Raw genomic sequence first — 24,892 nt, forward strand, 5'->3', positions numbered from 1 at the left:
CCGCTTCTCCAAGCAACGAGTTGGGGGGAGATCTCTCTCCCCAGCTGGGGCCTCCCTCTGGAACAGCCTTCCTGCTTCCCTGAAACTTGAGGAGAACCATCTCCGGTTCCGAAAGCACCTCAAAACCTTCCTCTTTGATTCTGCTTTCTCTCTCCCTCTCGCCTGCTAAATCACTGAAACTGTACTGAATCAGCAACTGGGCCACTCACCAATCTCGGTCCTTTGCCCAGCCACTCTCCCCTGCACTGCCTTCCTGGCAACCCCTGCACTGCGGGACTGTCTCTGTATCCCTACAACCCCCTTCCCAGCACTTGTCTGCACTTATCTTGCACTTGCCACTAGCTGGCCCTTATTATTTATCTTGTTCATTACTAACCCTGTACTGCACTTTCCCCTCTCCCTTTCCCCCTTGCACCTTTCCCGTCCCCCTTACCCATGCACTTGCACGATCTGAATGACACCTGGCCTAGTAGGATCGTTGTCTGTCTCCCCTTGTTCCCCCCTCCCTGTCTCGTCGTGCCTTGAAACACTTGTGTATAGGCGCGTTACAAATGCCATATCATATCATATCATACAGGTCCACTGCCCATTTCCAGCCACCTGATGCATAACGGTCATCTTTCCATGGCTTTTGAGTGAAAATCCCATGAAAATGCACAAAGGAAGAGAACAATCCCTCACCAGAAAGGAATAAGAATGGCCAACAAAGTACATGTCATCTTAAACAGAACATAACACATGAGGAGTAGTTATTATGAGTGTATAGTCCTCCTAAGTGCACTAGCAAAGCTACAAAGACTGCACGTGTTGTTGGATCTGAAAAAAATGTTACAAAGTATCAACTGCCACCAGCCTGGTCAGAAGATTAATGGAAAATAATAAAAGTGTTACTCCTGACAATTAAAAGGGGACAAACAATGCCCCATCAGAGTTACATGGAAGATGGATTGGTCTGCACTAGAAAGAAATACACGTCATAAAAAGAGGATAACATCTCCTTCACCGGTAGGCACATGGGTTACACAGTGCACCTACAACAACATAGAAAAACGGAACACTAATGGTTCCTGGCAACACACCACAGAGGTCAGTTTTGCTGAAATAGGAGAAACACAGAGGCCAGAGCACAGGGAGAGGTCTCTGATTGCTGCTATCACTGGTAACCTAAAAGGTGAACAAGTGTTCCCAGAACAAACATACATGTAGTACGTGAGTGGAATTCAACAACTTCACACACCTCTTCCAGGAAGACCACCTGATGTGTTGGGGAGAAGGCTCAGAGAAAGCAAGGGGATGATTTGTAAAAAGACACATCTCACTAACAAACCCCCAACAGTAAACCATGTTATGTGTCGTTGCTTCAACGAGAGAGTATGAGTGGATAGCTAAGAACCACCTAATCACATACACGTTTGTCAATTAAAGCTTTAACTGGGGGTTCTCCCAGCCCTTTAAGATGGGTTAGCAATACCTTACAGATGGACGGTGGATGCAGAGTTTACTCAAACATCAATAATAGAGACAACTCAGGTAGTTGGCAAAAAATACTGGGGGTCATCACGATTTGGGCGGGAAGGGGTTAATGGCGCTGCTAAAGGTGTCGGAGCCGTCAACCCCTTACCGCCCTATTATGAGGTCTCCTCCCGGGACCAGGTAAGGACGCCTAGTTAAAACAGGCGTCCTTAGCGGTTCTGCGAGGAGACCAACATGCCAATGACAAGCCCGTTATTAACAGGCCCGTTGTTAGCATGCTCCCCATTCCCATTGAGCCCTATCGGGGCTCAAATGGGAATGGGGATTTACCGGGTGCGGGTTCCTTGAATGAGGAATTACCGGGCCCTCCAAGGTTGGAATATCCCGGTAATTCCTCATTTAAGGAACCCGGACCCGGTACCCGGTACGGAGGTATCCATGCCGCTAATGGCAGCATGGCTACCTCCTAACTCGTAATGACCCCCACTGTTTTAATATCAATTATCTAAAACAGGGAGTACAAAGGACATCAACAGACGTCCCTCAACACAATCTCTCTCGAGATTTCTCAAAACATTTATAGTAAAAAATTGTCATAGGTGACGTTTAACCTACGTATCACTAACGTCATCCTATGTGGCAAACTACAGAAACCTAATGGTGAGTGTGATAGGTTCAACAAAGATCATCTAGGTTACGATCCCTGCTCGTTTAGGGCAGCGCAACAATGTGATAGGCTTCTTAACATCAGGTGGGTCAATTAAGCCCTTCCCCAAAATATGTCACTATAAACATCACTAAATGTACTACGTCTAATTGGCTACACAACTATAGGTTCCTTGATCATGTGGTCCTGTATCATTGGTTACTTTCTAACCTCTGTCAGTACCTTCCCAACCTACATTAGCAGCATGCAGGCTGAGAGTCCAGGTGCAGATGAGCTAGTCTTAACCATAGCTTCCCACCAATTACGATATCCATCCATCATCACCTCAGTGATCCACTGTCAATTAGGTCTTTGAACTCGGCCGTGAACATGTTCTTTGCTCCGGGGAATTCAGGGGAGTGAAGGCACGACTTTAGACCACAACATTGAGCTTTCAGTGCATTAAAATACTATTCTTTAATAGACCTCTGACATCTTCTTGTTTTTGTCCATGCCTTCTGAACATAAGCTTCGTTCTTTCACACGATTTGTGTTCAATGTCAGCTCACCCCAATCTAATATGGCTTTGGCTTCTTGGCTCATCCAATCTCACCTTTCTGAAATTTCGCCTGTAATTCACTTGTTTTCTAACTGCGAAAAAATGAAAAAGTGGATTCCTTTTTTTGCTCAGCTCTGCTATCGTACGTAGTGGGAACATCCATCCTTTATTGACCCCAATATAAATATATATTTATGTATATGTTGGCGCATGCCACACTCTATTCAATATAAAGCTAGCCTTTAAGAATACTTCATCTGATTGCATTTCTTTGCATGTGTATCTTCCTTACTTCTGTAGCATAGGTTTCTTCATCTTGATCCCAAAATGTAATTTATCTCAATACTTTTTTGATGCCTTATAGAATTGTCTGCATTCTCTAGTCACTGTATCTCTTCTTCATATGTCAACTTTGATCTGTATGATGTCACCATTCTTCTTCATCATTCATTCGCTCTGTTTCTTCAGGGATTTCATTTGAATGGCCATCATACTGTCTCGTATGCAAGTATGGTTTCCTCAATGGGAACCTTGCTTCGCAGATTCTACTAGCTATCAGTATTTTCACTGGTACTGCACGTGTCTCACACTCTGACATTCAACATATTGGTGCTATAAACAAGATGGCTGAGGTGGGGGTACTTAGCTCCTTCTCTAAACTCCCCCCTCTTGGTGATTCATCAACCACTCTCCCCTCAGTCTTCATATCTAGACAACCTTTTCTGAAGAATTGTTTCTTTGGGACCCATCATGACTCCCTTCAGGCATCCAGCTGATTTCACATGCTAAACTTTGTTCCAATTCATGAGCATGCACTGCCGACTTGCACTGCAATAGATCCATCTTCCCACATACTTCTTGTGGTTCTTTGGATGCAGGAACTTTGTTCTCTCAGGTGTGTAGAGGAGGAGCCAAGTACCCCCACTCCAAATGCCCCGCCTACATTACCTGAAAAAGATGAACCAAAGTATGTGATGTACACAGAACAGTTAAACCAACAAAGAGAAGAGTGTGGACTCTGTGCCGTACCCATAAGAGTACCTACCTATACCTAAGAGAATGTGGGAAGTACCCATTAAGGAAACCATACCTGCATACAAGACAATATGATGGCTATTTGAATGAGATTCCTGAAGAAACAGAGAAACTAAAAGGCAAAGATGAATGGTGATGTCATACAAAATCGAATTGACACCCATAGAATAGATAAACAGACCAGAGGATGCAGACGATTTATAAACCATCAAAAAAGTATCAGTGACATCTTGGCATCAAGGAGAAGAAACGTATGCCATAGATCTGATGAAGATACTTACAGGCCGATTCATAGAATAATTAGCGCGGCGCAAGTGGCCAAAAACGTGCGAATCGCAGTGGAATAGCGAAAATCACAGTGCAAGTGCGAAAATCGCACGAAAAGCAGCGCACATCGATTCATGGAAGGCCGTGCGCGAGAAAACCATCGGATGTGCGCTAAAAAAGTGCGTGGCGCACGTTGGCGCACAGGCCATCTAACGGCGTGCGCCAGGTCACAGCGAAAATCGCACAGGCCACAGCGAAAATCTCACATAGCGCAGCGCACACAACAAAAGTAGGCGTAACACGGGGCGTAACACTCGGAATGGGGAACAACTTGCCAAAATGTGGGCGTCACGGGGGAAGTACAGGGTGCAAGTGCGCGGAACGCCCACACGCTCCCCTACAACCCGTATTCATGGAATCGAATAGGGCAAAAAAGCGCACGGTCAAACCAGCGCACAGGCACAAACACGACCGCCACAAGAAAGCAGGCGGTAGCGTCTCTGCGCCTGTAATAAATGTGCACCAAAAGGTGCGCCAACAAATAGCACCTATATACAGCCATGATGAATGTCCTATACTGTGGCCCTCCAGGACAAATGACGTGCAAAGGGGTACCCACAAACACGGACAACCGCTGACTGAAAAATAACGTGTGCGTGTATTCCGGGGTGCGCGGGAAGTCTCACACGCGATTTGGCCGGGTACTTTCCACACGCGATTTGTCTATGTACGTGGATCTCAGGGGTGCACAGGAAGTTTCACACGCGATTTGGCGGGGTACGTGGATTTCAGGGGAGCGCGGGAAGTTCCACACGCGATTTGTCCGGGTACGTGCGTGGGAATTTTCACACGCGATTTGTCTGGGTACGTGGATCTCAGGGGTGCGCGGGAAGTCACACACGCGATTTGACAGGGTACGTGGATTTGAGGGGTGCGCGGGAAGTTCCACACGCGATTTGGCCGGGTACTTTCCACACGCGATTTGTCTGGGTACGTGGATCTCAGGGGTGCGTGGGAAATCTCACACGCGATTTGGCAGGGTACGTGGATTTCAGGGGTGCGCGGGAAGTTCCTCACGCGATTTGGCCGGGTACATGCGCGGGAATTTCCACACGCGATTTGTCTGGGTACATGGATCTCAGGGGTGCGCGGGAAATCTCACACGCGATTTTGCAGGCTACGTGGATTTCAGGGGTGCGCGCGAAGTTCCACACGCGACTTGGCTGGGTACGTGCGTGGGAATTTCCACACGCGATTTGTCTGGGTACGTGGATCTCAGGGGTGCGCAGGAAGTCTCACACGCGATTTGGCAGGGTACGTGGATTTCAGGGGTGCGCGGGAAGTTCCACACGCGATTTGGCCGGGTACGTGCGCATGAATTTCCACACGCGATTTGTCTGGGTACGTGGATCTCAGGGGTGCATGGGAAGTCTCACACGTGATTTGGCAGGGTACGTGGATTTCAGGGGTGCGCGGGAAGTTCCACACGCGATTTGGCCGGGTACGTGCGCGGGAATTTCCACACGCAAATTTTCTGGGTACGTGGATCTCAGGGGTGCGCAGGAAGTCTCACACACGATTTGGCAGGGTACGTGGATATCAGGGGTGCGCGGGAAGTACCACAAGCGATTTGGCCTGGTACGTGCACGGGAATTTCCTCACGCGACTTGGCTGGGTACGTGGATCTCAGGGGTGCGCGGGAAGTCCCACACGCGATTTGGCAGGGTACGTGCGCGTGAATTTCCACACGCGATTTGGCTGGGTACATGTATGACAGGGGTACGCGGGAAATTCTACACACAATTTGGCTGTGTGCTCCCAGGTATTCCCTGTACACCCTCCACAGCCCCTGCAGGCAGCCGACACCACAGGGGACTACTCTGCACACCTGCTCATGTCACCCAGCACCCCCACCCCCCAGCAGTGCAGGGGCAGCCTCCACCAGGCCCCCACTCATGTCTCCCACCACCCCCACCCCCCAGCATCCAGGGGCACCCTCCACCAGGCCCCCACTCATGTCTCCCACCACCCCCACCCCCCAGCAGTGCAGGGGCACCCTCCACCAGGCCCCCACTCATGTCTCCCACCACCCACACCCCCCAGCATCCAGGGGCACCCTCCCCCAGGCCCCCACTCATGTCCCCCTGCACCCCCACCCCCCAGCATCCAGGGGCACCCTCCACCAGGCCCCCACTCATGTCTCCCACCACCCCCACCCCCCAGCAGTGCAGGGGCACCCTCCACCAGGCCCCCACTCATGTCTCCCACCACCCCCACCCCTAGCAGTGCAGGGGCAGCCTCCACCAGGCCCCCGCTCATGTCTCCCACCACCCCCACCCCCCAGCATCCAGGGGCACCCTCCACCAGGCCCCCACTCATGTCTCCCACCACCCCCACCCCCCAGCAGTGCAGGGGCAGCCCCCACAAGGCCCCCACTCATGTCCGACTCATGTCTCCCACCACCCCCACCCCCCAGCAGTGCAGGTGCACCCTTCACCAGGCCCCAACTCATGTCTCCCACCACCCCCACCACCCAGCATCCAGGGGCACCCTCCACCAGGCCCCCACTCATGTCCCCCTGCACCCCCCAGCATCCAGGGGCACCCTCCACCAGGCCCCCACTCATGTCTCCCACCACCCCCACCCCCCCAGCAGTGCAGGGGCACCCTCCACCAGGCCCCCACTCATGTCTCCCACCACCCCCACCCCCCAGCATCCAGGGGCACCCTCCACCAGGCCCCCACTCATGTCCCCCTGCACCCACACCCCCCAGCATCCAGGAGCATCCTCCACCAGGCCCCCACTCATGTCTCCCACCACCCCCACCCCCCAGCAGTGCAGGGGCACCCTCCACCAGGCCCCCACTCATGTCTCCCACCACCCCCACCCCCCAGCATCCATGGGCACCCTCCACCAGGCCCCCACTCATGTCTCCCACCACCCCCACCCCCCAGCAGTGCAGGGGCAGCCCCCACCAGGCCCCCACTCATGTCCGACTCATGTCTCCCACCACCCCCACCCCCCAGCAGTGCAGGGGCACCCTCCACCAGGCCCCCACTCATGTCTCCCACCACCCCCACCCCCCAGCAGTGTGGGGCACCCTCCACCAGGCCCCCACTCATATCTCTCACCACCCCCACCCCCCAGCAGTGCAGGGGCACCCTCCACCAGGCCCCCACTCATGTCTCCCACCCCGCCACCCCCCAGCAGTGCAGGGGCAGCCTCCACCAGGCCCCCACTCATGTCTCCCACCACCCCCACCCCCCAGCATCCAGGGGCACCCTCTCCCAGGCCCCCACTCATGTCCCACTGCACCCCCACCCCCCAGCATCCAGGGGCACCCTCCACCAGGCCCCAACTCATGTCTCCCACCACCCCCACTCCCCAGCAGTGCAGGGGCACCCTCCACCAGGCCCCCACTCATGTCTCCCACCACCCCCACCCCCCCACCCCCCAGCATTACAGGGGCAGCCTCCACCAGGCCCCCACTCATGTCTCCCACCACCCCCACACCCCAGCATCCAGGGGCACCCTCCACCAGGCCCCCACTCATGTCTCCCACCACCCCCACTCCCCAGCAGTGCAGGAGCACCCTCCACCAGGCCCCAACTCATGTCTCCCACCGCCCCCACTCCCCAGCAGTGCAGGGGCACCCTCCACCAGGCCCCCACTCATGTCTCCCACCACCCCCACCCCCCCACCCCCCAGCACTACAGGGGCACCCTCCACCAGGCCCCCACTCATGTCCCACTGCACCCACACCCCCCAGCATCCAGGGGCACCCTCCACCAGGCCCCAACTCATGTCTCCCACCACCCCCACTCCCCAGCAGTGCAGGGGCACCCTCCACCAGGCCCCCACTCATGTCTCCCACCACCCCCACCCCCCAGCAGTGCAGGGGCAGCCTCCACCAGGCCCCCACTCATGTCTCCCACCACCCCCACCCCCCAGCATCCAGGGGCACCCTCCACCAGGCCCCCACTCATGTCTCCCACCACCCCCAACCCCCAGCCACCAGGGGCAGCCTCCACCAGGCCCCCACTCATGTCTCCCACCACCCCCACCCCCCCAGCAGTGCAGGGGCAGCCTCCACCAGGCCCCCACTCATGTCTCCCACCACCCCCACCCCCCCAGCAGTGTGGGGCACCCTCCACCAGGCCCCCACCCATGTCTACCACCACCCCCCAGCAGTGCAGGGGCATCCTCCCCCAGGCCCCCACTCATGTCTCCCACCACCCCCACCCCCCATCATCCAGGGGCACCCTCCACCAGGCACCCACTCATGTCTCCCACCACCCCACCCCCCCAGCAGTGTGGGGCACCCTCCACCAGGCTACCACCCATGTCTACCACCACCCCCACCCCCCAGCCACCATGGGCACCCTCCACCAGGCCCCCACTCATGTCTCCCACCACCCCCACCCCCCAGCATCTATGGGCACCCTCCACCAGGCCCCCACTCATGTCTCCCACCACCCCCACGCCCCAGCAGTGCAGGGGCACCCTCCCACCAGGCCCCCACTCATGTCTCCCACCACCCCCACCCCCCAGCATCCAGGGGCACCCTCCACCAGGCCCCCACTCATGTCCCCCTGCACCCCCACCCCCCAGCATCCAGGGGCACCCCACTCATGTCTCCTACCACCCCCACCCCCTCAAGCAGTGTGGGGCACCCTCCACCAGGCCCACACCCATGTCTACCACCACCCCCACCCCCCAGCAGTGCAGGGGCACCCTCCACCAGGCCCCCACTCATGTCTCCCACCACCCCCACCCCCCAGCATCCAGGGGCACCCTCCACCAGGCACCCACTCATGTCTCCCACCACCCCCACCCCCCCAGCAGTGTGGGGCACCCTCCACCAGGCTCCCACCCATGTCTACCACCACCCCCATCCCGCCGCCACCATGGGCACCCTCCACCGGGCCCCCACTCATGTCTCCCACCACCCCCACCCCCCAGTAGTGCAGGGGCACCCTCCACCAGGCCCCCACTCATGTCTCCCACCACCCCCACCCCTCAGCATCCAGGGGCACCCTCCACCAGGCCCCCACTCATGTCCCCCTGCACCCCCACCCCCCCAGCATCCAGAGGCACCCTCCACCAGGCCCCCACTCATGTCTCCCACCACCCCCATCCCCCAGCAATGCAGGGGCACCCTCCACCAGGCCCCCACTCATGTCTCCTACCACCCCCACCCCCCAGCATCCAGGGGCACCCTCCACCAGGCCCCCACTTATGTCTCCCACCCACCACCACACCCCCAGCGGTGTGGGGCACCCTCCACCAGGCTCCCACCCATGTCTACCACCACCCCCACCCCCCAGCCACCATAGGCAGCCCCCACCAGGCCCCCACTCATGTCCAACTCATGTCTCCCACCACCCCCACCCCCGGCAGTGTGGGGCACCCTCCACCACGCCCCCACCCATGTCTACCACCACCCCCACCCCCCAGCAGTGCAGGGGCACCCTCCACCGGGCCCCCACTCATGTCTCCCACCACCCCCACCCCCCAGCATCCAGGGGCACCTTCCACCAGGCACCCACTCATGTCTCCCACCACCCCCACCCCCCCGCAGTGTGGGGCACCCTCCACCAGGCTCCCACCCATGTCTCCCACCACCCCCACCCCCCAGCAGTGCAGGGGCAGCCTCCACCAGGCCCCCACTCATGTCCCCCTGCACCCAGGTCCTCACAATCCCCAATCATGTGCGTTATAGTCAGTCTCCACAGCCAAAAGGCCCTACCAAGTAACCCATTTACCCACATGGAAATGGAAATTACATGTTACACCCGCAATGTTCATAAAGCAAATGAACCCATGTCCGTCATACACAATGGTTGCAAATGAATGGGAAAACACCCAACATGACATGCACGAAACCAATGAGATGATACCACACAGTGAAGTATGAAAACAAAATTGTATTAAAAAAAATTGAATGCAAATGAAATGAAACAAACTACAATGGCAATGAAAAAAAGATAAGCTGCATGTCCGTCCAAAAAAATCAAAACTACAAATTCAAATCCAAAAAAATGTTGTTCAAAGTCACATTAAAAATAAAATCAATCCGAGAGATAAAAATAAATGCAAAGACCATTGCTCCATGGCGAATAAATCAAAAATAAAAAAATAAAACAATCCAATGAAGAACTATGTACAAAACATCCAAGGGTCCATGAGCCCAACTGAACAAAGAAAACCTACAAAAAACCCTAACTAAAATGCAACTATATACAAAAAGTGGAGCAGTGTCCGTCGACTCCAAATCATAAGAAGAAACAAATGAAACCTAAAACTAAATAACTAAATACAAAGGCGGCGGGCAAGTCCAGCGGCTCACTCTGTGGTTTTCCGGGCCAGGGCATCATCAAACTCCTCGTCTATGTCCCGGAGGCGTTCCTGTTCCATGGACTCGAGGGTCCGCAGGGACGACGCCATTTGCTCCTCCAACCCCCTGCGGATTGCCTCGAGGCACTCAGCCCGCCTCAGGGCCCTCCGCATGGAGTTCTCTGCCCTGACCATCGTGAGCCGCGCCTCTTCCGCCCGCTGCCGCTCCGCACCTATCTGCTGGCCCAACCGCAGCCACACTCAAGACACTTCCTGTCCTGAGTCCTCCTGCCCTCCGGCTGATGCCTGCCCCTCCGATGTTGATGGCCACGAGCCATGATGCCTCCCACGTTGACTCTGCTGCTGCTTCCGACGCAACTGCCTCTGCCAGCACGACGGCATCAAGGCTGATAGAATCCACCGACGCCGTCGTGCACGTGCCCTGCCTGATGATGCCGGCACATCCTCCATCTGCTGGGGTACAGTTGCTGTGGTGTCCACCCCTGCTGGACCTCCGACTCCCGACTGTGGCAGGGATGGGATCCCCACCGAGCTGCTGCATTGGTCAGGGCAGGTACACAGGGTGCCTTGGTGGCATCTGGGCCGGAAGACGGCAAGGAGAACGACCCGCGTATAGCCTCCACAGAGGAGGAGAGGGCCGCCAGATTGGCCGACACATGCAGGAAACCCCCAAACATGGAAGATCCCAATTGGGCCACGTCGGCACGGTGCTCTTTGTGATGACGTGCGTGCTCCTCCCGGGAAGCACGCACGTCATCAGAATTGCACCCGCGCGCATCACGACCCCAATCAAGACCTTCTCCATACGGACACGGGTCCCCTCGTCCGCAGGTGGAGGGGAGTCAGGTGACATGGACATCCCCTCTACCTGCGGACGAGCCTGGGACGGGGCATCCCTGCTGGTGCATGGTGGTGCACTCACAGGGTCTGGGACAGCGACATGCACAGGCCCCTCCACGGTGACCTGTGCTGCCTCCTCCCCCTGCCCCTGGACTGCACCACTTGCACCAGCAGGGATGCCCCCACCAGGCCCCATGTGTGCCTCAGTGGCGGCCTCCTCCTCCTCTGTGGAAACCACCAACCTGGATGGCTCCTCACCGTCTTCCGCCGTAGCAGGCCCCTGTGGGGGCTTACCCACCCCTTCCGCTGCAGCCGTGGGGGCATCCCCGCCGCCTTGCTCCACAGCGCCATCTCTGCCCTCTTCTTCACTAGCCGCTGCGTAGAGGGAGACATAGAACACAAGCATCAGGGTACTGTTCAATGGTCCCCTAGACAGGAAGCAATAGCAGATGAGTACCACTGTCAAAGTACACTTCCATCATGTCCCTCCACAACACATGGGTCAGTCCAGGCAAAACACACACAGTAACAGGCATGGTGCATGCCATGGACATTTCCATACATGTCCAATGGACTCTTGAAACATACAATGATATGGAACGCACATGCATCATGGGTCATGCCTATCACATGCACACACTTCACCTCAGTCACATCCATCTGGCCTCATACACCCCAAACACAGCGGATACAAGGGTAACTAGGCTGCATTAGTGAATCTGTGCATTGTCACACACATGTGTCATGCATCCATGGCATTCACAAGTCACAGACACGCAGGTCAGGCACACAGACATGGCTACCATATATGTACCTGGCATCAGCACCCATCCCTCACCCACACCCATGTCCAGGAACAGAGACTGGCATGCTCTCATGTGTAAAATCTGCATAGGGCTCCCCTTGTGGCATTTAAACACATGCAACAACCATGTGGTTCACACATCACTGGTCGCACATGCATTATCATGATGTCCCTGCACACATACATGCATACATGGCCTATGTCACACATACAGGCAAGTATCAGACAACCAGCACACCACAACATTCCCTGTCTCACACAGCAATGCTTGGACACTTACCGCTCAACTCCAGACGGGTCTCCCTCTCAAGGATCTGGGCGTGGAGCGCTGGGCGTACGCGTTCCAGGACCCTCATCTGGATGGAACTCATGCGGCCCTGGCCCCCCTCCACGAGGCGCCGGGCCTTCACGAGGGTCCTGGACCTCAAGTCCTCCCAGCGCTTCTTGATCTTCTGGACGACGTGGGTTACCACCCCCTCCGCATTGATGGCAACCACACAGTCGGCCCAGATCCTCTCCCGTCCTTCCTTGCTGGCGCGGGACGATCCAAAGAGGGCATCATACTGCCCCAGGACATGCTCCACCAGGACACCAACTTCGGTGGCAGTGAAGCTGGTGCCCCTCTGCCCCTCTGGCCTGGGGTTGCCACTGGTGCCAGATGTGGAAGTGCCCGACATGGCAACCCCAGAGGCAGGAGTGGGTGGGAAACTGGGTCCTGGGGCTGGGCTGTGGAGCGATGTTATCCCAGTCGGGAGTCTTCAGTTCCAGCAGGGGTGGACACAGCAACTGGACCCCTGCAGATGGCTGATGTGCAGGCACCAAATGGCAGGGCACGGTGGCAGCAGGCAGGCAGGTAGGCAGCAGCAGCAGATGGCACGTGGGAGGCTGCTCGGGGAACTGGGGGGCAGTAATTCGGCCTTCTGGGCAGGAGCGTGGTCTTCCGTGTGTTTTCGCGTGGCCAGCTTGATACGGAGTGATTTGGCATGTGAAAATCCTGCACGTCAGCGTGAAATTCGAGGAAAGGCCCTTAGCGCGTAAGCGCGTTAGCACGCATACGCGATTCTATTGGACCACAGGCCCTCAACCCGTAAGCGCGTCTGTGACGTGACCCGCACGGGTGTTTCCCTCATAGCACGTGATGACGGAGCACACGTGGAAAGACTGCACATCAGAGTGTCATTGCGTGTAATTGGACAAAAGTGCGCATACACGCGATTGGCCTATGTACGTGTATTTCTGGGGTGCGCAGGCACTTACACACGCGAGTACATCAGCGCACGTGTATGCCGGGGTGCGCGGGAATTTCCGCACGCTATTGGCCTCAGTACTGGATTTCAGGGGTGCGCTGGAAGTTTCCCACGCGAGTACATCAGCGCACGTGTATACCGGGGTGCGCGGGAATTTCCACACGCTATTGGCCTGGGTACTGGATTTCAGGGGTGCGCTGGAAGTTTCACACGCGAGTACATCAGCGCACATGTATACCGGGGTGCGCGGGAATTTCCACAGGCTATTGGCCTGGGTACTGGATTCCAGGGGTGCGCGGGAAGTTTCACACGCTCGCCTACAACACGCGCAAAGAAACACGTACGCCAGTAGGAAGCAGGCATACGTCGACCCGCGACGCATGAATTTGTGTGCAAACAATATAACAAGCTCAGACGCCAGGATGAATATACCATTCCTAGCAGCAGTGGCCGTGGGCTACCAAAGGAGGAGGAGGAGGATAGTCAGGGCCAGAATATTCACACCCAGAACCAGTCTTTTCGGGATGCCTGATGACCAGGTGTATGGGAGGTACAGGTTTCCACCACACATAATACTGGACCTGGTGAGTGAGTGGGAGGATGACCTCACATCACCCACCCTGTGCTCCCAAGCACTCAGCCCCCTGGAGAAGGTCCTCAATGTACTGCACTTCTTAGCCACTGGATCATTTCAGCGGACAAGTGCCATAGTGGGTGGGGTGTCACAGGCCACGCAGTCACGCTGCCTACACCAGGACTTGAACATCATCACTGCACGCCCATCAGTCCGCAGGCACATATACCTGCCCAGAACACCTGCAGAAAGGCATGCTGCCGCCCTGGATTTTTACGGTGTGGCACGATTCCCCAAAGTGCTAGGTGCCATCGACTGCACCCATGTGGCTCTACGTCCCCCCAGGGCATCTGAGCACATCTATAGGAACCGCAAGCACTGGCATTCCATCAACGTGCAGGTAGTATGTAATGCCAAGGGAATCATGACCTCAGTATATGCCAACTATCCCGGGTCCACCCACGACAGCTTCATTTACCGAATGTCCACCCTAAGCCGGGACCTAGAAGCTGGGCGGCATGGCGATACATGGCTGATTGGTGAGTATGAATGCCACTGCACATGCATGCATGTCAGATACTGAGCAAGGTCACAACCCCACCAATGATACCAATCACCACCTCCACAGGGGACAGTGCCTACCCTCTCAGCCCCCACATGATGACGCCAATTCGGAACCCCACCACGCCACCTGAGGTAAGATATAACACAGCCCACATTGCAACCCGGGGCATAGTGGAGCGCACATTCAGAGTGCTTAAGTCACGCTTTCGCTCCCTTGACCGTTCTGGCAGGCAGCTGTTATACGCTCCCCCAGTAGTGTGCAGGATCATAGTGGCAGCATGTGTCCTGCACAACGTTGCAACACGCCGGGGCCTGGCCGTGGACATGGTGGTGGCCCCACATCCCCAACCACATGCACGGCTGCTGCGCATGGGAGGGGAAAGGGCACGGGGGGAGGCAGCTCGTACACAGCTAGTGGCTAATTACTTCACCTAGAAATCACACCCCTGTGGAGTGCACACTGCCCTGGCACATACCATCTGACAATCAATGATGACTCAACCTGACACTGATCCTGAATGTCTGGAGAATCAACCGTCAAAACCATATCAGCCTGAGATTGTTCACCTGGAAGTGTTACAATGTGTGCATCCCCACTTACACAGACACCACCAATGCAGTTTTGTGAAAAAACACATTCAAGCAGCTAAAATGAATACCCACTTGCAAAATGCAACATGGGGACAGTGCCATGTCACCCAACCCATCCCCAGCACCGCCACACGACACACCGTGCCATGTCATGCTATGTGCAGGTAAACAAAGTAATCCCCACAAAATGACACAAGTGTCACAATGTACAGTGTCCCTAATTGAAACTCGCGACACCTGAAATGCTCACAGTAATGCAGGACCAACAACACACTTGAGCAGGTATTTAGCAATAACACTTATCAGCTACTGACCCTCAAAACTACCATTAACATGTCATTACGAATGTAAGGAATTAGTAGTCTCACCACCTGGAAATGCCTGCACTCCCACCACTTCCAACTGTACAGTGTTGCTGCCATGTAGAGTTGTAGGTGCACTGCTGCCAACATGGACCCCATCTCCAAACTAGAGGGCCTTGTGTAGACATGAGGAAAGGACCTGCAAATTAGGAGGTAGACACGGATGATGAGTTACACATCAATGCAACATGCAGTGTACAACACAACAGCAATATGCACTAGGAATGTATACACAGTGTTGACTAGAATACCCACACATGTAGTGGGAGTCCAATGTCACCATGTACGTCAATGTCACTTGGGCACACCCTTTGCAAGCCCATGGAAACGGGAAGCAGGAGGGGTGTGTGTGACAAAAACCCAAGCATCTGAACCAAATACATGACAAGCCTGCATGTGCCCAGCCACAATGCAGTGTATGCCCACAGGAGCCACGGAAGGCAACACATTGTCCCAAAAAAAAAGAAAGAAAAAAAAAAATCAAAAATGGCCATTAATGGGCCCGGGGGGGTTGGGGAGGCCACCCAGGAGGTCCGAGGACAGAGTGCACACCAAAACCCACCTGTGTGGATCTTGGGGGAAAAAAAACACCTCCATGGGCTCATGGCCCACACGGCTACCCTATTGTGGGAGTATCACTGCTGTCGCTATTATCACCCTGTGCAGCTGCATCCGGAGGTGGTTGCACTATGGGAGGCAGCCCACGCAAGGCCCTAGTCTGTTCCTCCATGGCTGCAAGCATGCGGGTGTGGTAGGTCTCGTTCTGGAGGATGAGTGTGCGGAGGTCCCCATGCAACAACTCACGGGATGCCCGGACCTCCGCCCTAGTTGCCTGCAACTCAGCTGAGAGCGTACGGGTGAGACGCTCCAGCTGCTGTTCTGTCCTTCGGTTTGTTGAAGCCTCAAGCTCAACAAGAGTCGTCCTGAGGTGAAGGAGCTCCTGCCTCAGGGCTTCCCTGTGGCCCTGGGACTCTATGGAGATGGCTTCCTGCAGAGTCGCCAGTGCCGCCCGCCTGTCCCTGTTGGACGCCAACATGTCCTCCCTGTGTGACTGGCAGATGGTGTCGGTTGCCTGCTGTAGTCGCTCCATCAGCCTTTCGGGGGACAATGGAAGTGGCCACCCTATCCATGGCCTGAGCCATCATCTCTGATGATGCTGCCTGTTGGGTTGCCATACCGTAAATGGATTGATCCCATGCGGTATTGCCAGGTGGCGTACGGCCACCACGTCGGCGGGCATCACACCTGTCTGGGGCAAGGCGAACTGAGCCTTGCTGTGCCGGCACTGCCTGAGGCTGCAGGACTGCATTCCCCCACTGATCTGCTGGCCCATGAACAGGATCAGATGTCGCGGAGTGTGACACTGCATCCGTAACCACCAAAGGTGTAGCTGCCAACACTGACATCCCCATTGAGGGTTCTGACCCTGGTGCAGGTGGGTGGGACAGAACAGAATCCCTCCCAGGAACACTCACCTGCGACGGCACGTAGGTCTCAACATCCGAATCAACACCTGAGTACAGCTCGGGGGAGGTGCAGCCAGAGACACCCCTTGAGAGCACGACCTGCAGCAGTTGTGGGTTCTCACCCACTACCACACCACGTCCCTCACTGGTGGTCGGTCGGCCCTCGGACCCCTCCTGGGTCTGCACCATCTCCACAACCCCAGCAGTATCAGGTGCGTCTTCCCCTGCAAAGACATAAAAGCAAACAAATGGAAACAGGCATTAGCACCATGGCACACAATGAGGGATGAGAAGCAACAGAACCAGTACTTGATTGACACATGTCCCACATGACTAAAACCCTCCCATGCATGCACCCTCACTGCGTATGAAGGGGAGGCAAATGGCACACATTGATGACACCAAGATGGAAGATGAACACATTTGCTGCATGCTGCCTAGCAGTGGCATCACACATTGGCCTGTGATTGCCAGGTGAAATACACATGCCATCACACAGATGGCATGTACCATTGCTATTGAGTGAAGAAGGAGAGGAGGGCAGCACTTATTCATTCAGTCCGGTTCCCTCATGTAATAGCTTTTCTAATTCAAACAGGTCTGATTTTTCACCTGGAGCTGCCAGTCCAAAATGGTCCGATTGCACAGGGACATGTCTAAACAAATGATATCCAGGTAACAAAGTCACTCCACTTTACCATAGCCATGTCAGACATGTGACTAGAGGACTGAGAAATGCCTAGTAAAAGTGGTGGAATGCAAACAATCTGCCTGAATGAACAGTGAAAAATAAGCATCAATGTTGGTGCAAGGTGACACTTCAAGGGCAACTGGCGTGCTGTTGGGCTATATGTCTACTGTTGGCAGAAGGGATACTGCTATGGCCAAATGCTGCTGCGCAGAATGTATTGCATGAAGCACATGGGTGACCCAAATGACTCAGGCGTACACACCCTCACCTGGCACACAAACAGAAGCCCTCACACACACACCATGCACATGGATGACACACACATGCATGTGCACTCACCGGACAATGCCTCATAATCAGGCAGATCTCCCACGCCTTGGATCTGTTCCTCCGTGACGTAGGTCCCAGTGACTGACTCATGTGGAGTGAGTTCCATGTCTTCTATTGGAGACCCACCTCCAGTCACTAGAGTTGTGGCATGACTTGAGGCCAGCTTATTCTTTGCCCTGCGCTTTAGGTCATTCCAGCGCTTATAACAATCATTGGCTGTGCGCCTCACGATTCCAAGGGCACTTACGATGTCCGCAACGGTCTGCCAGTGTGCCTGGCGTTGTGCAGGTGTGGTCTTGGATCCTGCAACAATGACCATCTCGTTATCATGTGCGGACACATACTCGACAAGTGCATTCAGTTCGGCATCCGTGAAGCTGGGCTTCCTCGACGGGCCGGACTGTGTAGCCGTGTCTGGGGCATCAGCCTGTGCCGGACAAGCACTCTTCCTCTTCCGCTTGGAAGGTGGTGGTGATCCTGAGTGTCCTATGCCGCTCAGGACACTAGGGACAGGAGCCCTGGTGGACTCTGTATCAGGAGTGTGGGATTGCACACTCAGCATGGGAGTTGGTGCAGGCATTGGCTCAAGTGTAATGGTGTCAGGGGGAATGTCAGCAGGATGGACTAGGACCGACACTGTCCTGGCTGGGTGTGTGAGAGCTGGGGTGGATGGAGCCGCAGCTGCCCCTGCAGCCTCTCCACCCTGCCTACTTGGGGCAGCAGATGACCTTGCTGCCCCTGATCCACGTGGCCTGATGACATCAACGTGCACTGGCGCATGTGTCATAGGCCTACTGACCTGGAAGTCAGCCATGGAGTCAGCCAGGTCTGGTGCCACAATGGGCTGGTCCAACAAGGGCTGAGCATGGATAGTGTCAGCCACATCAGCCTCAACCAGGGGGGGGGGATCATGGGTGCCCTTGACTGGTCCTCCACACATGGGGGGACAGGGTCACCCTGCAAGTAACAACCACGTCCCCTACCGGATCCACCACGGCCACCACTTGTGGCTCGTCCACCTTTGCCACCCTTACGGATTCCTCGCCTCCCAACCATGGCACTGATGTTAATGTGCGTATGGGAGTGGCTGTAAACTATTGTCCTGGGCAATTGGGGGTCAAAGGGGTTGGGTACCAGATGGTAATTGTACCCTAGTGCTCTAGCAAGGCTGAATGTGACCCCTGGGGAAAGATGACGGGTCACGCAACGCATAGGAAGCCCAATAAAGGGAGATGACGTGCATGCAACCCCTCCTAGACCACGTATGCGGAAAAAAAACCTGCACTACGCTGTGGCACCCAGTAACACAAGAATGAACGTATGCGTGTCACACGCAGTCTAGAATGACCTCTGAAGGGGTAGGCTACACACGGGGCAAGCACAGATGTTAGATACGTGCGTGACTCACCGTCTGCCAGGAAAAAGAGCGTGAAAAAGAAGCGCGTTTGGTTGGCAACACCCCCGCCAAAAGAAGATTTGTACGCTGTCTGAGGAGACAGGACAACAGTAGAAGGGAACACTGTTTGAGGGAACAGGCCCAGGAAAACCAGAAAAAGAGAAAAAAGAGAAAAAGCTGTCAGAGGTAACGGGGAGTACGAACTTGAAACTCCGTGAAGTAAATCGCGTGTGAAACGACAAGAAGTACAGAAGTCACCCACTCGCTCTCCATGAAAAGCACGTACAAGGAAATGGTGTTCTACACGTACCTTTTATGCAGGCCCACACGTCCAGCGTCACTTACGCGGCATGTACGCATTAGGGCCATTTCAACCAATTACACGCTTTGTCACTTCTGCGTGTAGGGCCATTTCCACCAATTACACGCTTTGTCACTTCTGCGTGTACGCGCTAAGGCCATTTCCACCAATTACACGCTTTGACACTCGGACGTGTCTTTCATTGTTTTAACACGCAACATTTCCAACGTGTGCCCTATTCAACATGCACATGACTTCATAGACGCGCATACGCTGGTGACACGTTTACACGCTAAGGGCCTTTCCTCGAATTACACGCAGACGTGTTGGATTTTCACGTGCAAAATCACTCCGTATCAAGCTGGCCACGCGTTCACACACGGAAGACCACACTCCTGCCCAGAAGGCCAAAATACTGCCCCCCAGAGCCCTGAGCACGCTCCCACCTGCCATCTGCTGTTGCCTGACTGCCTGCTGCCCACGTGCCCTGCCATTTGCTGCCTGCACATCAGCCAGGGGTGCTGTTGCTGTGACCACCCCTGCTGGAACCGAAGACTCCCGGCTGCTTTTCCATCTCCCCACAGCCCAGCCCCAGGACCCAGTTGCCCACCTACTCCTGCCTCTGGGGTTGCCATGTCGGGCACTAAGACATCTGGCACCAGTGGCAACCCCCGGCCAAGGAGGCAGAGGGGCACCAGCTTCACTGCCACCGAAGTTGGTGTCCTGGTGGAGCATGTCCTGGGGCAGTATGATGCCTTCTTCGGAAGGTTGCGCGCCGACAAGGAAGGACGGACTCGGATCTGGATGGACATCGTGACTGCCATCAACGTGGAGGAGGTGGCAGTCCGCGACTACGAACGTGTCAGGAAGCGCTGGGAGGACTTCAGGTCCAGGACCCTCAACAAGGCCCGGCGCCTCCTGAAGGCAGTGGATGCTAAGGGGCGCCGGGGCCACTTGTCGGAAGATCAGATGAGGGTCCTGGAACGCATATCCCCAGCGCTCCACATCCAGGTCCTTGAGAAGCAGACACATCTGGAGTCGAGCGGTAAGTGTACATGCATACTGATTGTAAGCTGTGCGTGTGGTGGTGTGCCAGGAGTGTGCAGGTTGAACATGTATTTTTATGTGGCCAAGTAGGGGGGGTGTACAGGGCCGTGAGGGTGACACATGCGAGGGGTTTCATGTGTGACACATGGATGGTGCTTGTGTGTGTGGGCTTGCATGGCACAGGATGTGGAGGAATGATTGTCAGGTGTGACATGGATGTCGATCAAAACACTGCGACAGTTGGCGGAGGTGTACACATGCATGCAAGTTTGGTGTTGTGTGTGCATGTGTAGTGTACTCCCTATGTTGCATGTGATGTGTGGATGACCTTTGGCTGCTCATGCTGTTGTATGTGAATGGATGGTGCTGGCTGTTGCAATATGGCTGTGGTATGGCTCATGTGTGCAAGTTGAAATGACATGTGTGTTGGGGATTGTGATGCCATGTCTGAGGTTTACCAATGCCACTCATGTATAACTGTCATGTGTGTATGAGTCCATTTTACAGTGCCCTGATGCCTGTGTTTTCTTTCTCCCTGTCTGCACCTTCAACTGATGAAGAGGGCGGAGAAGGTGCTGTGGAACACAGCGGCAGGGGTCGCACCACCAGCCGGAGACGCAAGGCCCGGATCCCCTCCCAGGTTGTGATCTCATCGGGGAGTGAGGAGTCCGGCGCCGCAGCTGCCGAGGGGAGGTCCAAGAGGCAGAGGTTGGAGTTGGACTCCTCGGCAGCAGAAGGGGCAGCTGGGACCCCACAGGGCCCAACGGAGGAAGATGGCACGGAGTCATCCAGGTTGGTGGGGGGTTTGGTGGAGGAGGAGGCCATGCAAGCGACAGTGGCAGGATCTGGAGGTGGGGATTCCACTGGTGCTAGTGGTGCAGTGCAGGATCAGGGACAGGAGGCAGCACAGGCCGCCGCGGAGGTGCCTGTGTGAAATCCTGTCCCTGCTCCTGTCACTGCATCATCTTGCACCAGCGGGGATGCCTACCTCCAGACCCGTTCTCAGGGAGAGGATTGGCTTACAACACCTGGCCTTCCTCTCCCTGTGGATGTGGCTATCCTGCACCAGGTTGAGCCTGTCCAGGGTGGGGTGGCGTTGAGTCAACGGGCCATGCGAGCTGACCTGCAGTCTTTTCATGATGAGTCTGCACGTCTTCTCACATGGCTCGTTGACCGCGTTGACCCACTGGGACAGCTCACCAGGGCTGGATTCCTCCGTTTCCTGGACCTTGTTCCGACCCCCTTCTCCACAGAACCCCCTATGCCCCAGTCGTCCTCCATGCCATCTTCCCACCCATGTGTCACCTGGGTGCCCTGTGGAGCTGCCTCCGACCGTGCGGCCAGGCTGGTGGACAACAGATCCCTGCCACAGTCGGGAGTCGGACGTCCAGCAGGGGTGGCCACATCAACGACTGCACCCCAGCTGGAGGAGGATGTGCAGGCACCATCGGACAGGGCACATGGACAGCAGCAGCTGCTGCAGCAGGAGGCTGTAGGTGGGAGCCACGATAGCTCGGGGCCTTCAACATCGGAGGGGCAGGCATCAGCCGGAGGGCAGGAGGACCCTGGACGGGAAGTGTCTTCCGTGTGGCAGCGGTTGGGCCACGCCATAGATGCGGAGCGGCGGCAGGCGGAAGAGGCGCGGCTCACGATGGTCAGGGCGGAGAACTCCATGCGGAGGGCCCTGAGGCGGGCCGAGTGCCTCGAGGCAATCTGCAGGGAGTTGGAGGTGAACATGTTGGCGTCCCTGCGGACCCTCGGGGCCATTGAACAGGACTGCCTCCGGGACATAGACGAGGAGTTCGATGATGGCCTGGCCCGGAACACCACTAAGTGAGCCGCTGGACTGGCCCGCCGCCATTGTATATAGTTATTTAGTGATAGGTTTCCTTTGTAGTTTATTTTTATTTGGAGATTTGGAGTCGACGGACACTGCTCCACCTTTTGTATATAGTTCCATTTTAGATAGGTTTTTTGGTAGGTTTCATTTCTTCTCTTGGGATGATGGACCCTGAATACTTTGTACATAGTTGGACTTTGGATTTGGATATTTTTTTTACTATGAATATTTTTTCCCATGGAGCAATGGTTTTCTATTTCTTTTTTCCCTTCATTTCCTTTTCATGGACTTGAACTTTGGAAGATATTTTTTGGGATTATCATTTATTGATTTTAATTTGGAAAGTGACAGCCAGCTTAATTTTGTTATTTTTTTACTTGGTAATTTTGGTTAATTTTGATTTCCATTGCTGTTGTTTTTAATACATTATTTGGACTTTTTCAGTCTTCAATGTGTGGTTTCATCTCATTGTTTTCATGCATTTCATGATATGGGTTTTCAGGTTCACTTGCAACCACTGTGTGTGTGTGAGACACATGTGTTGATTTACATTGTTTCCATTGGAGTAGTATCATGAGCACATGTAATACTTGGTTGTGTCTTTGGGCTGTGGTGGCTGGCCATGAGGCACATGCTTGAGGATTGTCAGGGCCTGTGGGCAGGGGGACATGAGTGGGTGCCTGGTGGAGGCTGCCCCTGGTGGCTGGGGGGTGGGGGTGGTGGAAGACATGAGTGGGGGCCTGGTGGAGGCTGCCCCTACACTGCTGGGGGGGTGGGGGTGGGCGGGAGACATGAGTGGGGGCCTGGTGGAGGCTGCCCCTGGTGGCTGGGGGTGGTGGGAGACATGAGTGGGGCCCTGGTGGAGGGTGCCCCTGCACTGCTGGGGAGTGGGGGTGGTGGGAGACATGAGTGGGGGCCTGGTGGAGGGTGACCCTGCACTGCCGGGGGGTGGGGGTGGTGGGAGACATGAGTGGGGGCCTGGTGGAAGGTGCCCCACACTGCTGGGGGGTTGGGGTGGTGGGAGACATGAGTGGGGGCCTGGTGGAGGGTGCCCCTGGATGCTGGGGGGTGGGGGTGGTGGGAGACATGAGTGGGGGCCTGGCGGAGGCTGCCCATGGTGGGTGGGGGGTGGGGGTGGTGGAAGACATGAATGGGGGCCTGGCGGAGGCTGCCCATGGTGGGTGGGGGTGGTGGGAGACATGAGTGGGGGCCTGGTGGAGGCTGCCCCTGGATGCTGGGGGGTGGGGGTGGTGGGAGACATGAGTGGGGGCCTGGTGGAGGCTGCCCCTGGTGGGGTGGGGGTGGTGGGAGACATGAGTGGGAGCCTGGTGGAGGGTGCCCCTGCACTGTTGGGGGGTGGGGGTGCAGGGGGACATGAGTGGGGGCCTGGTGGAGGGTGCCCCTGCACTGCTGGGGGGTGGAGGTGCAGGGGGACATGAGTGGGTGCCTGGTGGAGGGTGCCCCTGGATGCTGGGGGATGGGGGTGGTGGGAGACATGAGTGGGGGCCTGGTGGAGGCTGCCCCCAGATGCTGGGGGGTGGGGGTGGTGGGAGACATGAGTGGGGGCCTGGTGGAGGGTGCCCCTGGATGCTGGGGGGTGGGGGTGGTGGGAGACATGAGTGGGGGCCTGGCGGAGGCTCCCCATGGTGGGAGGGGGTGGGGTGGTGGGAGACATGGGTGGGGGCCTGGTGGAGGGTGCCCCTGCACTGCTGGGGGGTGGGGGAGGTGGGAGACATTAGTGGGGGCCTGGTGGAGGCTGCCCCTGCACTGCTGGGGGGTGGGGGTGGTGGGAGACATGAGTGGGGGCCTGGTGGAGGGTGCCCCTGGATGCTGGGGGTGGGGGTGGTGGGAGACATAAGTGGGGGCCTGGTGGAGCGTGCCCCTGCACTGCTGGGGGGTGGGGGTGGTGGAAGACATGAGTTGGACATGAGTGGGGGCCTGGTGGGGGCTGCCCATGGTGGCTGGGGGGTGGGGATGGTGGTAGACATGGGTGGGAGCCTGGTGGAGGCTGCCCCACACTGCTGGGGGGGTGGGGGTGGGTGGGAGACATGATTGGGGGCCTGGTGGAGGCTGCCCCTGGTGGCTGGGGGGTGGGGTGGTGGGAGACATGAGTGGGGACCTGGTGGAGGGTGCCCCTGGATGCTGGGGGGTGGGGGTGGTCGGAGGCATGAGTGGGGGCCTGGTGGAGGGTGCCCCTGCACTGCTGGGGGGTGGGGGTGGTGGGAGACATGAGTTGGACATGAGTGGGGCCCTGGTGGTGCTGCCCCTGCACTGCTGGGGGGTGGGGGTGCAGGGGGACATGAGTGGGTGCCTGGTGGAGGGTGCCCCTGGATGCTGGGGGGTGGGGGTGGTGGGAGACATGAGTGGGGGCCTGGTGGAGGCTGCCCCTGGATGCTGGGGGTGGGGGTGGTGGGAGACATGAATGGGGGCCTGGTGGAGGCTGCCCCTGGTGGCTGGGGGGCGGGGGTGGTGGGAGACATGAGTGGGGGCCTGGTGGAGGG

The 24,892-nt window shown here is 56.5% G+C and overlaps 1 protein-coding gene across 2 annotated transcripts in view; it reads right to left on the minus strand.

Annotated features, from left to right (window-relative positions):
- The window catches only part of NAALADL2 (N-acetylated alpha-linked acidic dipeptidase like 2), a 4,115,865-nt gene that overhangs the window by 2,438,708 nt on the left and 1,652,265 nt on the right, over window positions 1-24,892 (minus strand). The window lies entirely within an intron of this gene.

Source organism: Ambystoma mexicanum, chromosome 10, assembly GCF_040938575.1.
Source record: "Ambystoma mexicanum isolate Mex_15411 chromosome 10, UKY_AmexF1_1, whole genome shotgun sequence".
NCBI classification, from domain to species: domain Eukaryota; kingdom Metazoa; phylum Chordata; class Amphibia; order Caudata; family Ambystomatidae; genus Ambystoma; species Ambystoma mexicanum.